Here is a 13,603-nt window from a genome sequence, read left to right on the forward strand (position 1 = left end):
CCATAAATAGATCATCGCATAACGATCCGGAGGGCCCCTTTAACTAGTGTCAAACCTGAATATTTAATGGAGTTCAAAGACTACCACCGTACCAACTCGCCCGGTTATTCTTTCTGTCAAATAATAATAGCCAATAGTAATAAACAAATAAATGCCAACTATTAATTGGTTACAAAGACGTAATTGGTGCAGTGCAGCCCTACGCTACTCTACTCTTTTGATGATATCAGGTAATGTGTAAATGTATAGGGCAGTTCATAGCAACCATTTATGTCCGACCCATTATATTGAGTTTTTTCTTTATATAAAAGTTATATGAAAAAAAGTGCTATTCCTAAATTAAGCCGCACCACTGAATGTACAATAGCGTGTAACGTTTATGTATGTTCTCAGCGAAAAAAAAGGATGCATTAAAAAAAGGCCAATCATTTTGTTTCCTCTCTGTTAGAGCTTCTTTCACGTACACGCAAAATGTGGGTGTCTACGTCTAAAAGAGTGGAATTGACATTTTCTGCAGGGCTGGAAGGCCTGACTCAGTTTGGCTAGCAGCTTGAAACCTATGGGAACCTGGGGAACTGAACCACAAGAGTGAGAGTGACACCCGCCTTGGACTTCCTGAGCGATGGCACCATGAGGAAGGAGGAGCTGCCCTAAAGTGAATGCAATAGCAGATGGGTCGTTCCAGTGAACCCCTATACAGATGATAGCAAGCAGAAAATTATTAATAAATGTGTTATTAAAAACATGGAATGTGAATGGCACGGACAAGAAGGAGGAGATCAACACAGCGCTGTGTTGTGTTCAGATCCTCTGTTCCCATATTCTTCATTATTTCTTTTGAATAATTGGCTACTATCTAGTCCAATCATCACCACTAGTCAATAAAAGTATGCTGCTATTTATTACTATGCATTAACACTGTGCTTGCAGTTGAATCGTACAGTCATTTATTAATGGTCGAAAACAAAAAGGAGGGTGCAAGCTAGCTAAACAGGCTAAACACATAATTTATTAAAGACGGGTTCTCTGAAGGATGACACAAACGCAGAGAAGTATCAAACACAGCTGAGTATTAATGGGCAAAAAATGAATAGGCGACCCAAAAAACAAAACGCAGGAGAAGACATGAAGTCAGTTTTTACAATTCCTCTTCTGCTTGCCACCACATTACAAAGGGAATTCCTTCCTGGGCCTTACAACGTTTTACTGTTCACAACCCCTGACATACCCAAGGACAGTAAACATAAAAAAGCAACCTACTAACATTTGGGTAAATGTGGTGGAACAAACAACAGGGAATGCCTTGAGCTTTCAACCTCGGAAATAAAAAATTGCACAACATCAAGATTAAAAAATAAACAGACGGACGCATCACACCTGTTTCTAACAAAAATATAGGCTAAGAAGCTTCTTCCACTCAATGGCAAAACACAGGGAAGGCACTAATATATTTCTAGGTTTCATCATTGTTAGTGATTCTTTCAGTATACCCTTTTGGTCACTCTCTTTAGTCAAAATTGTTTCATCATCATCATTCATTAAATCATCATCACAGTTGTGTTCTTTAAAGGGGTACGGAAACAAAAATCGAAATATTCAAGTTTCGTTTGGAAGTGAATCAAGTATGAGGGATAATAACCGTAAATGATAATCGCACGTTTGTATTTTGAACGGCTGGCTATATTTTGCGTTCCAAACGGTGCACTCCAGCAAGCGCTCGAAGAGAAGCGAACGGAGAGCGCGATGCGTCAGGGGATATCCGGCGCAAACAAAAGCAGAAAGAAAAGATTCCTCGCGTTCGTGGAGTAGCAAGGCAGGCGTGGTTATCAGCTTTGCCCTTGGTGGCGCTGGCAGCGTTGTGGTGGTGTCAATAGCGTCAGCGCGTTACAACCGAGCCGTTCGAAGTACCCGTGGCGTGACGAGCGTGTGGCTGGTCCATGGAGCACGAAGCTTCCACAACACTGTCAGCTTAGGGCTGAACGGGGTGGGGAAAGCAACTTTTGTTCGAGTTTTAAGCAACGGGCTAATCTTCTAAGGGGATAATGGCTGTTTCCGGTTGCACGAACGAGGGTCCGAGAATGAGGGGAGTCCTTCCTTTCCGTCTTCTTGGACCGTTTGGTACAATGCGCGATTTGTGAGTTGAGCCAGATGCGCGTAGGAGACAAGTGATAAGCGAAGCGTGGGTTGCCTGCAATCCCCTGAGACAAACAAAACATGTCACTTGATCTCCAAACAGGAAAGCTTTACATGCTTCGTTTGTGGCAGACCATGATGTTCACAATGGTTCAGCCGTGCAGTGCGATGCTTGGGGCCACTGCTTGCTCACTTAGAGTTCGAGAAAGGGGCGTGCCGTACCACTTCCCAATTGCCCACGGGGTTACCTGCAAGGAGCTCTTTTGTATTACTTCATGAAGTGAGTTGTGTTTAGTGTGATTCATTATTTCTTTATCACATGCCTCGTATGTGGTGATGTGGCAATCCCTCTAAGTGAAAAAAGTTTAAATGTGTTCAGTAAACATGATAAGCTGTAAGTCATGTAATAATAATATAAGAATATGCAATACCATATATGATTTTCGTACAATTTACAAGTTCTGTTATGTGTATTGGACACATTCCAATGAAATGTTCACTGGGGTCTATACTTCATTTCACCCTTCGTCCGAGCTCGGCGGACGCTACCAGCCAATCCAGCGTCGGGAGAGCGTCATGTGACCTTGTACTCCACATAACCAAAACGTCGCATGATACTCTCCCGGCGACAGATTGGCTGAGGTGGCCCAGCATCCACTGGGCCACCCCAGCAGGTGCCCATTTCATGCCAAGCACCCTTTACCAAGGGTGTTAGCAAGCACCCTTTATGAAGGGTGCTTGCCTGAACGCCATAAGGGTGTTAGCCCAGGGACAAACTGATTTACACCCTTAAATGTGTAAAATCTTTTACTGTGTACTCAAGGCTTCTCTTTCCCATTAGTGCAATTAAGCTTGTGTAAACTGAAAAATATTGTAACTGAAGAGTAGAGAGTTTTAGTAGATCGCTCCCATGACTCCGATAACGATACCCGATACTCCGCCACCGCCTCCCTTGCGCATGCATAGTATCGTTATCGGGGCTATCGGAGGTATCGGAACGATCTACTAAAACTCTCCATTGTTACACTGTCCCTTCACCTAAAGTTACTTCTTTTTTTTTTTTTTTTACTGCTGCACTACCGGGGGATCTTAATGTTGGGACAACATACCATCCCTGAACCCACGACGACTGGAATGGTGGTCGCCACCAGCGTCGTAAGACTTAGTACTCAAAAAGGTCCAATAAATATTGAGCAGACTTGCAGCAGCTTCGCGTGTCATTACTATGTAAAAGTTTCTGGGGTTGAGTTCTCAAACTTGACCTCCCGAAACTCTTGACAGTCTTCTGAGGAACACCCAAATTTTCTGGCAGTCTGTGATAAATTATGTATTAAGTGTATAACTACAGCCACTTTTGGCCAGTGACTGGCCGGAAGTCAATGGCTAGTGGCTGGCCAAACGTGAATGGCCAGTGGCTGGCCGAAAGTGACTGCCAAAGCTGAATGGCCATTCTCTGGCCTAAAGTGAATGGCCAGCCACTGGACAAAGGTGAATGGCCAGTCACTGGCCTAAAGTGAATAGCCAGTCACTGGCCTAAAGTGAATGGCCAGTCACTGGCCTAAAGTGAATGGCCAGCGACTGGCATAAAGTGAATGGCAAGTCACCAGACGAGGACGAAAACACTGCTATTGCCGAGCACTTTGGCCAAGCTTGGGCCATCGAAAATCTGGTTGGCCATAGTACACTTGCCAGCGATGGCCCATTCACAATGTGCTGCTTGGGTAGCGCCTTTTTGTTCGTCGTTATGGGTGGGAATGCGAGAGTACGTGCCAGTCGCTGCCATCGTTTATCTATAAACGTTGGTTGCTGCAACGTGTAACTTATATTTGCGATGACTTACAATTAAGCAACTCGGCTGTCAGAGATATCTACAGACGGCGTAAGTTTCCGAATCCAGCTGACTACAAAACAGCATACACTTGAGAACATTGATGGCACTGTATGCGCAAGAGCTTGCTTCGTTTTAAGCATAGTATTATGAGTGAACCAGAGAAAGGCTACGGCTTAAATCTAGTTCGTTGGAACATCTAGCAATACGTCTGTAAGACTTTTTATTTCCCTGGTTAGGGCATTGAGGACGAGAGCTTTCTCAAACAAAATACGACGGGGCAAGATAGCCGCCGTTCAAATATGAGTTTGCTTGAGCCCCGGGCGCTGAGTGAATGCGTCACAGGTTTCTGCTGCGGGAGCTTTCTCGACAAATGTTCCACTTTTCACCCGCACAAACATGATGCGAGATCTCGCAGCCTCTGTGTTTGTCCTGGGCCTTTCATTGCACGCTGGTATGTTTCAGCGTCTGTACAACAACATAGCGACTCAAATTTTGCAAAGAAAACACGGGTCATCGATTCCTCCCTTGGTGAATATCAGACGCGCACAATTTAAGCTCAAGTTTGAGTTCGTGGCGCGCGGGACGCGATTTAGAGCAGAAAACCAACTTTTTCTTTCAGTTCCGCTGTGCGAATGCCGCATCCAGACGAACTCTCGTCGTCTGCTCTCGCTTCTCGCCTGGGCGAGGCATGACGGGATCGTCGGCGCTAGAGAGCTCAATGACAACTTACAGCGAGTGGTGTGAACGCTCGCCTCCCCGCGCTGTCTCGTGCTCTCGTGCACCGCCTAGGGATCGCGGGAGATTTTTAGTCAAAAGTTGCGAAGTTGAGCGCGCGCTTGGAGGAGGAAACTTTTGTGACATTCCTTTGGTCACACCCTTCGCTACGTCAGAAAGCAGAGAATGCTTTGCTCCACGAGTTTAGCTACCCAAGAAGGAATCAATTGTTGAATGACGTGTCAATATTCTGTCAATGAAAAATTATTCTGCAGGAATACACGCTCAGTAGACTTAATCTTCCCAGACACCAGTGGAAGCGGACGACTAGTAAACTGTTTCGCGATTTACGGTACTGACCTCATCATTATAATGGCGGCTGAAAAGTGACGTCACAAAATATTGCGTTTTACAGGATCCGGAAGATGTTGTACAGATTGTTACATTACAGTTTTCAGAAAACAAACGCCATTGCAGTATTATCGGAAGTACCGACGGACACAATGTTGAAGTACAGCTGAGGAGGAATATGATGAAAAGCATCTGAATAAATAGAAAGACGTTTATTTGCAACGAAGACGCTATGAATGGGCGGCATTTAGTGACAGCAGGCGATGAGCTTTCGGGAATTTTTAAGTTAACATGATTGCTAACTATGGACATGCGAAAATGAATACCTGTTTTGTCGGGAGATGGAGTTGCGGTGATGACCTGATATCGGACGACTCGTGGCACACGAACAAGCAAGTTTCTTCTCAGCGAATGGTAAGCGTCCGGTGTCAAGCACAGCACGTCGCTACCGACATTGTCGACGTTTCGAACACTTACCGCTTTCGACAAAAGTGTTGGCACCTGGGCTAACTTTGCGGACAGACTCGAAGGCTTCCTCGAGTCCAGGGCCATCATGAACAGTAACTGAAAGAGATCCACTATGCAGTCGGTAGGTGGCAAAACGTATCCGCGTCTGCAGAGTCATGGTCGATGCGTACTCTAAGCGGTTGGAAGTTTACACGATGCCTGCCACGACGTCCGAATCCGTCATTGACGTTCTACGCTCTCTGTTCTCTACTTTTGCCCTACCGAAAATACTTTTTTCTGATAACGCGCCGAATCTTGTTTCAAATAAAATAAAATAAATTCTAAAAAAAAGAAAACGGCATCAGGCATTACATTAGTGCATCATACCATCCTGCAACTAACGTGCAAGCAGAACAGATGGTGCGCGAAACAAAGAAAGCCGTCTCGAAGCTTACGGAAGGAGCAGTTCAGTGAAGAATCGCCAGGTTCTTGTTTTGACAGCACGCGACGGTCTCTTCTTCCATGGGAAAAACACCCGCCGAAGCAATGTTCGGTGGACGAAGAGCCACACCCCTCAATCTCATTGCACTATGGCCTACGAACGAAGATCGAGAGATTCCGAGATTGGGGGTAATGGCAGTTTATTCGATCGGACAGCTCGTCTACGTGGGGAATTTCAGCGGAAGTCCGGCCTTCCATGTAAAACTTGAGTAGAAAAGGCGTTATGTTGGTTGACCAGAAGGTGTAATTTCTCTGAATATGTAGGATACCGATGCCCTTGAGTGTAAATATAACGAAATCACAAAACCGTCGTTGTGTATTGTGTAACAGCCCTCTTATTTGGCAGTAGACGCTATGGTGGTGATTTGGACCTTTCATACGAGGCTCCTTTTTCTTATTTTTCGCATCATACTCTTTTGCAGATTCAGTAGGCTTCAAAAACCTTTTAGTACGGGGACACTTTACCTGAACGAGGCCATTTCTTACAAGCAGTCCAACAGGGGGTGCTGCTAGAAATCTCCTTCATATTAATTAATAAGTCGCACTTTTGCATAGTGCAGGTGTCCTGTTCCAGTTACAGCTGTAAAGGAGCATCCTCATTGATTCTACGATATTCTGTTGCGGGTGAAGAGAAGTTTTTGGGTACCCAATTCTTGAACCAAGTCTGGCACTGTACGTTGTAGTTTGACACCCACTAATGTCATCGTCTTTATAGAGCCTCATCATTTAATCATTACCTCGTTACCTTACATTAGTCTTCATCAAAAGTAAGTACAAAAGGCTTCCGCCATATTACAATCCGAGGATTGAAAAATGGGCCTTTTCCGCGGATGCAGAGCGCCATCTCCCGGCGTACCGCGAAGGCGTTTTTGATGGCGCAGTAGCGTGGTCTCGGTCACGGGTTTCGCTGGTCCGCGGCTCCGTATGTCAGCAAAGCGCCGTGCCGTTGATAATTCGTTTGTCCCAGTCTTCCTGAATCTTGTGATAACGACGTGCTGATCCGTCTTATTTGTACGATGAATGAGTTGACCACGATCGACTTCGTTCGTTTGTACGTCTTGCCAAGTGGTTGGACGACGGATCTCAACGCGGCGCCTAACGTGACGAAACACGCGATAGAGCTTCTCTTTGGGTGCTCAACGCGGCAACTGCGGAAAGGATGGTCCTTCTTCGAGGAGAACTACGTTCGGAGGGTGACGGCCAATACATCAGTGCCAGGAATGGACCTTGTGCTCATCAGAAGTATCTGTATACCATCCATGAAATCCGGGCACTACAAGCAGCTGATCGCTCTGGACAGAAACGGCGCCGTTGTGAAAGCACACTGCGATTGCGTTGCAGGGTATGTTCTGCGGTTATAACGCTTGTAGATATTGTTTGCGTAAGTGTATGCCGTAATCACTATGTCCAAAAACAAAACTTCTTACAGGCTGAGCGAGACGTGCCAACACGTTGCGGGACTGCTCTTCGTCGTCGCGGACGTGCAGCAGCCGAGCAGCACGGACTCCAGATGCCGCTGGAATGTGCCTTCACAGTCTTCCCAAAGTATGTGAAACCCGTGAAAAATAGCCGCAAATATATAAAAAAAAATGTTTCGCACTCTGGCCTCGCCCATATCACCCCGCTTTTAACTTCCATGGCTAAAAATGCCAACAAGCTTGAAACCGTCAGCGTGTTTTATGATTATGCTGAAATGAGTTTTACTGTGCTGTTTAAAAATGATACCTGCATGTTGCTGCCATATACAGTCAGGTGTTTCAGCTGATGAGTGAGAAAGATATATTCCTACTGCTGGTTATGCAGCGCATTGGGGATGTGGTTACTTCAGTTCAAAGGAACTAAAAAGTATGAGGCTAACGACAAACAGGCACTCTCCTTCATTAGGGAACACTGTTTATTTCAAACACACACTATTGCAAAGTTACCTATAGTCAGTGACATTTTTCGAACATAGGGCAAGGGTTTTGGGAAAAAGCAAGCAGCAGGAACGCTGGAGAGGAGGTTTCGTCCTCCAGCATTCTGTCGGCATTCTCCAGACCATCCATCCTTGCCCTAACTTCTTCAGCAAGATATGTGACAGTTAAAGAAAGGGAACAACACTGAAAGTGGACTATCTAAGTCATATGTGCTTAGCTGCAAGTCAATCAGAGTTTTCACTCACTTCACTTTATTAGCCTAAGGACAAGGTTAGCAAGGCAAGCGAGATATGTTTGCTTCTTCGAATAGGTATGTTTTATTTGTTTCTTATCGAAGTTAATGCAATGTAAGCATTAAAATGTGAATTAATGCTTGTAGCGGAATCAGGCAGCTGTGACTTCGATCAAATTTGCTGCTAACGGGAAAATCTTGGCACTAGCTATTTTCCAAAGATGACCCAGTGCAATCACTTTTCTTTTTTCAGGTGCCAAACGAGCTTGTCCAACTCCTCTAAAAGACATAAATTTCAAGAGGCATGTCGTGCACAAAAAGAAAAAAGAAAAGGTCCAGCGCCAAGCTGTAGCAGTTTCGGCCCCTACCGGTGGAGACTTGGACGACATCAAGGTTTATGTGGACGCTATCAAAAGGAAGGAGCCTAGCCTCCTGTGGTGCAAGTATGTTGGTCAGGCAGAACCACCCCGCTTCCTGTGCCCCATCCTGGACAACGAGAACCTGCATTCCGAGAAGTGCCGTGAGCACTTCAGGAAAGAAATCGAGTCCGTCCGACCTCTGAGCCTCAGTGAAGTGAACGCCATCCAGAAGTCAACATTTGGCCAAGGAAAAAATCCGACATGGAAAAGAGAGCGCGTGGGGCGACTGACAGCATCAAACTTCAAGCACATGGTTCGCTGCAAAAAACCAGAGAGCCTCGTCCGGGAAGTCATGTACTCTAAGAACATCAGACTGAAGCCAGGTGACCCACGCCTCTATGGCATCGAGAACGAGCCCCTCGCTGTGGACCGGTATGTGCAGCTTATGGCCTACTATGATAAAGAGGTGCATGTTGAGGAGACGGGCCTGCACGTTTACCCAAGGTATCCGTTCATTGCGGCATCTCCCGATCGCATCGTCTACGACGGCGAAGGAGTTGGCTTGCTTGAGGTGAAGTGTCCCCGCAGTAAGAAGGGTCAAACACCAAAGGGTGCCGCCCTGGACAAAAAGTTCTTTGCCCACATCGTTGAAGGTGAAGCTACGCTCAAGCGGGACAGTGCTTACTACTACCAAGTGCAAGGACAGCTGGCTGTCACTGGGCTTCCTTGGGCAGACTTTGTCATCTGGACAAACAATGGACTTCTATGCGACTCCATCAGTGTTGAGCGGATAGCTTTTGACAACACCTTCTGCTACAGCACCATTCTTCCAGGGCTACTCTATTTCTACGAGCGTGTGGTGATCCCAGAAAGAATCACTCGACGAGTTCGACGTCTTGGCAGGCTGCACACTACTGAACCTGGACATGTACCACATGAGATGCACGTGGCAGGATTTTATATCGCTCGCATGCATGAAAATCCTTTGAAGCTCACATTCGAAAGAGTCAAGTAGTTTATTATCATGTATCTATGCAAAACAGTCGTTCCTGCATTATGTCGCAAAGTGTACTTTCACTGAAACAAAAAGTGTAAATGAGAGCTCACACATTCCCGTGCGTTTTGTTTTTCTAGCGAGTTAAAACGTGGTGCCGCTAACGTCAAAATGGCTCAAAAACACGTCGAATACGGTGCAAAACCACTGATGCGTCATTTTCTGTGCTGAATCAGATATATATTTTTTTTGCAAAAGGGTAGTTCCCTGCATTGAGCAAACATTTTTATGCCATTTGGCGGAAGAAATATGTGTTAAAAAGTGGCAACACAAAAAAATGCCAATTGAAAAAGCACTGTTAATTAGATAGAGCCAGTGAGTTTGTCAAACAGAAAAGGACGAATAGTGGTTGTTTCATATTCGCACTTATCAAAGGTAACAGTCCTTGTATTTATGTATGATGAAAGAATGGGAAACATGCTACACTAACAATGTTTGAAGTTCAGGAATGCTAATATATCTGGTGCATATAACCGTTCCCTGGTACTCATGCAAGTCACATGTATGTATTTTTTTCTAGTCTCTTTTTCAGTCTTCTTTTCTGAAACCAACTTAGCATACAATTTTTCAGTTACACACTCATGCACATGGTTCATTTTCTTCTTCCTCCTTAATCAATGGCCCCCTGAAGTTGCACAATAAAACACAAGTGGTGAAAATCTCGTCGGCTAAGTCGATCACGGTGAGAGGCGGTGCACGATCGAAAATGTGGAACTCCTTAATGAGCCTAATCACTCTTTCAACATGTACTCTAGCGCCAGCAATGTTACGAGTCTCGTAGACTTCCGACTTTGGCATCTGACGTGTGTGCGGCTCTCTGAAGGGTGGAATATGAAGCTTCACACCATGTGGAAGCAAGTCACCAATTTTAAAACCTTTATCTACCATAACAGCCTCACCTGGTTCTAACAGGTTGAGGATGCCGCATTGCCGCACAATTTCTCGGTCACTCACGGCACCGCCGTGCAGTGGCGAGAGGTAACAAATATAACAGTCCGGTGTTACCCCAAACAAGCACTTCATTGTGTTTGCATGCTTACACGGTGAGAAGGTTTGACGCTGTGCATCCAAGCTGGATGGCGTTTGAATTCTTATCTCGGTTGCATCCAGTACCACCCTTGTATCAGGAAATGCGTCGAAGTGTCTCTGCATTCTTTGTTGTGCAAGACCCAGCTTCGGAAAGCAGTTGAGAGCACTTAGTTCACAACTCAGCACAACAATCCATGGATATTTCCTTCAGAGACATTCCCGTACGGATCCTTACTAGAACCATGAACAGCTGCTCTTCACCTGTGTGGACCCTGACATAATTGCCTGAACACAATTTAGGTTCGCGCGTGACAATCATGCCGTACAAGTTCTTGAACACAAAATAGTTCGGCAGCCCAGTGTAAATCAAAAAGTCTTCGGTGCCCATGATGTTAGCAAGGGAAAGCGTAGTGACCTTAATTTCAGACATCTTTTCCTCAAGCTTCATAATCATTTGGCTTTGTGCTTGTGTTCTAAGCTTTTCTGCCTGAAGCTGCCGCTCCAACTCCGCAATCCTGCTCTCCAACAGACGACGCTGATGGATGTCTCTCAAAGGTGTCGCAGCATCACAGTCCTCGGCCACACACATGTCATTTCCGGTGTCTGTAGACGGGGTGCACTGGTCTTCCGAGTTGTCCACAACCTCAGCCATGGTGTCCGTCTCCTGTTGTTCCACTGCTGCACCAGAAAAGAATACAGTCACTGAATATATTATTTCACACATTCCTCTCGCCAACTCCTCAACTCAAATCTAATCAAGCATACCAACAAGAAACAAAAAAATGTTGGTGGCTCAGCTCTTTCTGAGTAAGCACATGTCAATGGAGAGGGAGCCACACTAGGTCGAGTCGTAAGTAACGCGCAAACCGTAAACAATATTTGGAGTTCATCTTTGACTCAATCACTTTAGATTCTGTCGATAAAGTAACAAACAACAACAAACAATATTTTCTTATGCTTTTGCAGCCTAGAAGATTGATAATAAATAGCATTGAATTAATACCAATGTTACCTGGAGGGGATAACTCCTTGGATGCTTTATTGGCAATCTTGGCGATGCTGTGACCATCTTCTTATCATGCCGCGTCCTTGCCCGGTCAAACCGTGCAGCCGAGTCTCTTTGTAAGCTGGGCTTGTAAGCAAAGATCGACGGGACGTAGTCCGGGTGGTCTTTGCACCTTGATGGAGCTCCTGAAATTATATTATTTTGCACGTCGTATTTCAGCGCTGAATGAAACACCACTCTGAGCATGTGCAGTGCTTCTTGGGGAGCAGACTTTAATATGAGCCTATGGGCGCCAGGCAATGAAGCAACTAGTAGTAATCAATATCGTATTAAGAAATCAATGAAGCCTTTCAAAACACAGCCGCAGCTCGAAAGCATAAGGTCAGTTCACAGGAACTAAAAATGGCAGCGTTATTGAGCTGGCATGAGACCCACACAATCAACAAAATATTTAAGGAATGCCTAAAATCGAAGTGTTGTATGACAAGGTCCTTGTTATCACTAGATCTGTCAACCTGTTGGTGACAAAAGGGGAACACTAGGCCGGCCGCACTTATCTTTCTGAATTTAGAACATGCGAGTTATAAGATACCCAAAACAAAAAGTTGTTTACTTAGTACTTTCACGACTTCATTTAGCTACAAACGTACGGCAGACGCGGTGGGGAAACCAAAGCAACAGCTGCTCGCACTTTTCCTCTACGCCTATACGCATAGTCACAAACTGCACAGCGTAGCTGCGACAGCAAAATAGTAATCCAGCAGTTTCCGCGCCAGCGCGTAATCGTCACATAAGCAAGCAAAAAAATGCTCAAGCCCGCACCTACCTGTTGGTGGAGGTAGCTACGCAACAGCGTATACAGACACAAGCATCAGATTGGATCAGGTACAGTGCACCTCAAACTTAACGCCGCCACTGGGTTCCCAAACATTGAGCTCGTGTCGGCTACTTACTGTTAAATTTGTCACCAAAACTTTCGGGATGCCTTCTCAGGATGGGATAGAAATCGGGAACCCAAACATTCTTCAGATCGTTCAATCAGCCGCTGCAGGTGTTATCAGAAACGGCAAATGCCGTGGCGGCGTAAAGTTTGAGGCGCACTGTACGTTGTACTTGCACACTAACGAAAGCAAGAAATAATAAGCACGAACCTTGCTCAAAGTGGTTGCTGCAAACGCGGGAGTGGTCCGATGGCTGCCACGGCGAGCCGTCCGCGTTGTTTCGTCGGATCGGCCGAATCCACAACTGGCGCTTCGTCGGGTGAAGACTTGCACAAGGAAACCGGAAGAAACTTAACCCGCGATTCCGTTTGCTGTCGTTGCTGCAGCCGATAGCGGAGCAGCGCTGGGGCATTTTAGAGGACGTGGAAATGTGCGACCGCTTCCCGGCCTTCCGCGGTTTCTATGGCTGCTATGGCTGCTGACTGCTGTGAGGCGGACGCAAAGCGCCACCAAAAATGGCGGAGTCCCGTCTGCTGCTGCTGCGCATGCGCCGTGGAAACTCCGGAAAAGGTCCATTGAGTCGTTCAGTTCTTCATTATGTTTATTATTTATATAATGCTATTGCGTTACATTACCTCGAGACAATCGACGTCCATTGTCGATCTTTAAGTATACCAGTATAAAAGTTAAACGCACAATCACAAAGACCACAGCGTGCCGCCTCTTTACTTTGGATTTTCTTTTTGAAACGAGCGTAAGCTCGCGTGTTCTATCTTCTGAGACGGTTAGAACGGATGTACATAAAACCCGCGTTTCTCCTATCCGGCCGCTTCCTCCTCTCATTATATGCAGTTGGTTATAACTAAATAAGCTATAATAATGGTGCATTATTCATGTTTAGTTTCAGTTTCTCTCAGAAGAAAGGAGGTTCGCGGGAACTAGAGTCACTAAATGAGCTGCGATTAGAGTATCGGCCGTTCCCCGACATTGTTGTGCGCGCCGCAATTTTTGTGCTTCTGCAGGCCAGACGCAACTGCCGATGGTCATGATTCAAAAGTGCGACTCCCTCAGCATTAGACTCGGTGTTAG

At 45.7% G+C, this 13,603-nt stretch overlaps 1 pseudogene; it reads right to left on the reverse strand.

Moving 5' to 3' along the window:
- Positions 1–10,739: 10,739 nt before the first annotated feature.
- On the reverse strand, positions 10,740–12,926 carry LOC120837977 (annotated as a pseudogene).
- Between the last annotated feature and the right edge of the window lie 677 nt (positions 12,927–13,603).

Source organism: Ixodes scapularis, unplaced genomic scaffold, assembly GCF_016920785.2.
Source record: "Ixodes scapularis isolate PalLabHiFi unplaced genomic scaffold, ASM1692078v2 ptg002725l_1__unscaffolded, whole genome shotgun sequence".
Taxonomy (NCBI): Eukaryota; Metazoa; Arthropoda; class Arachnida; order Ixodida; family Ixodidae; genus Ixodes; species Ixodes scapularis.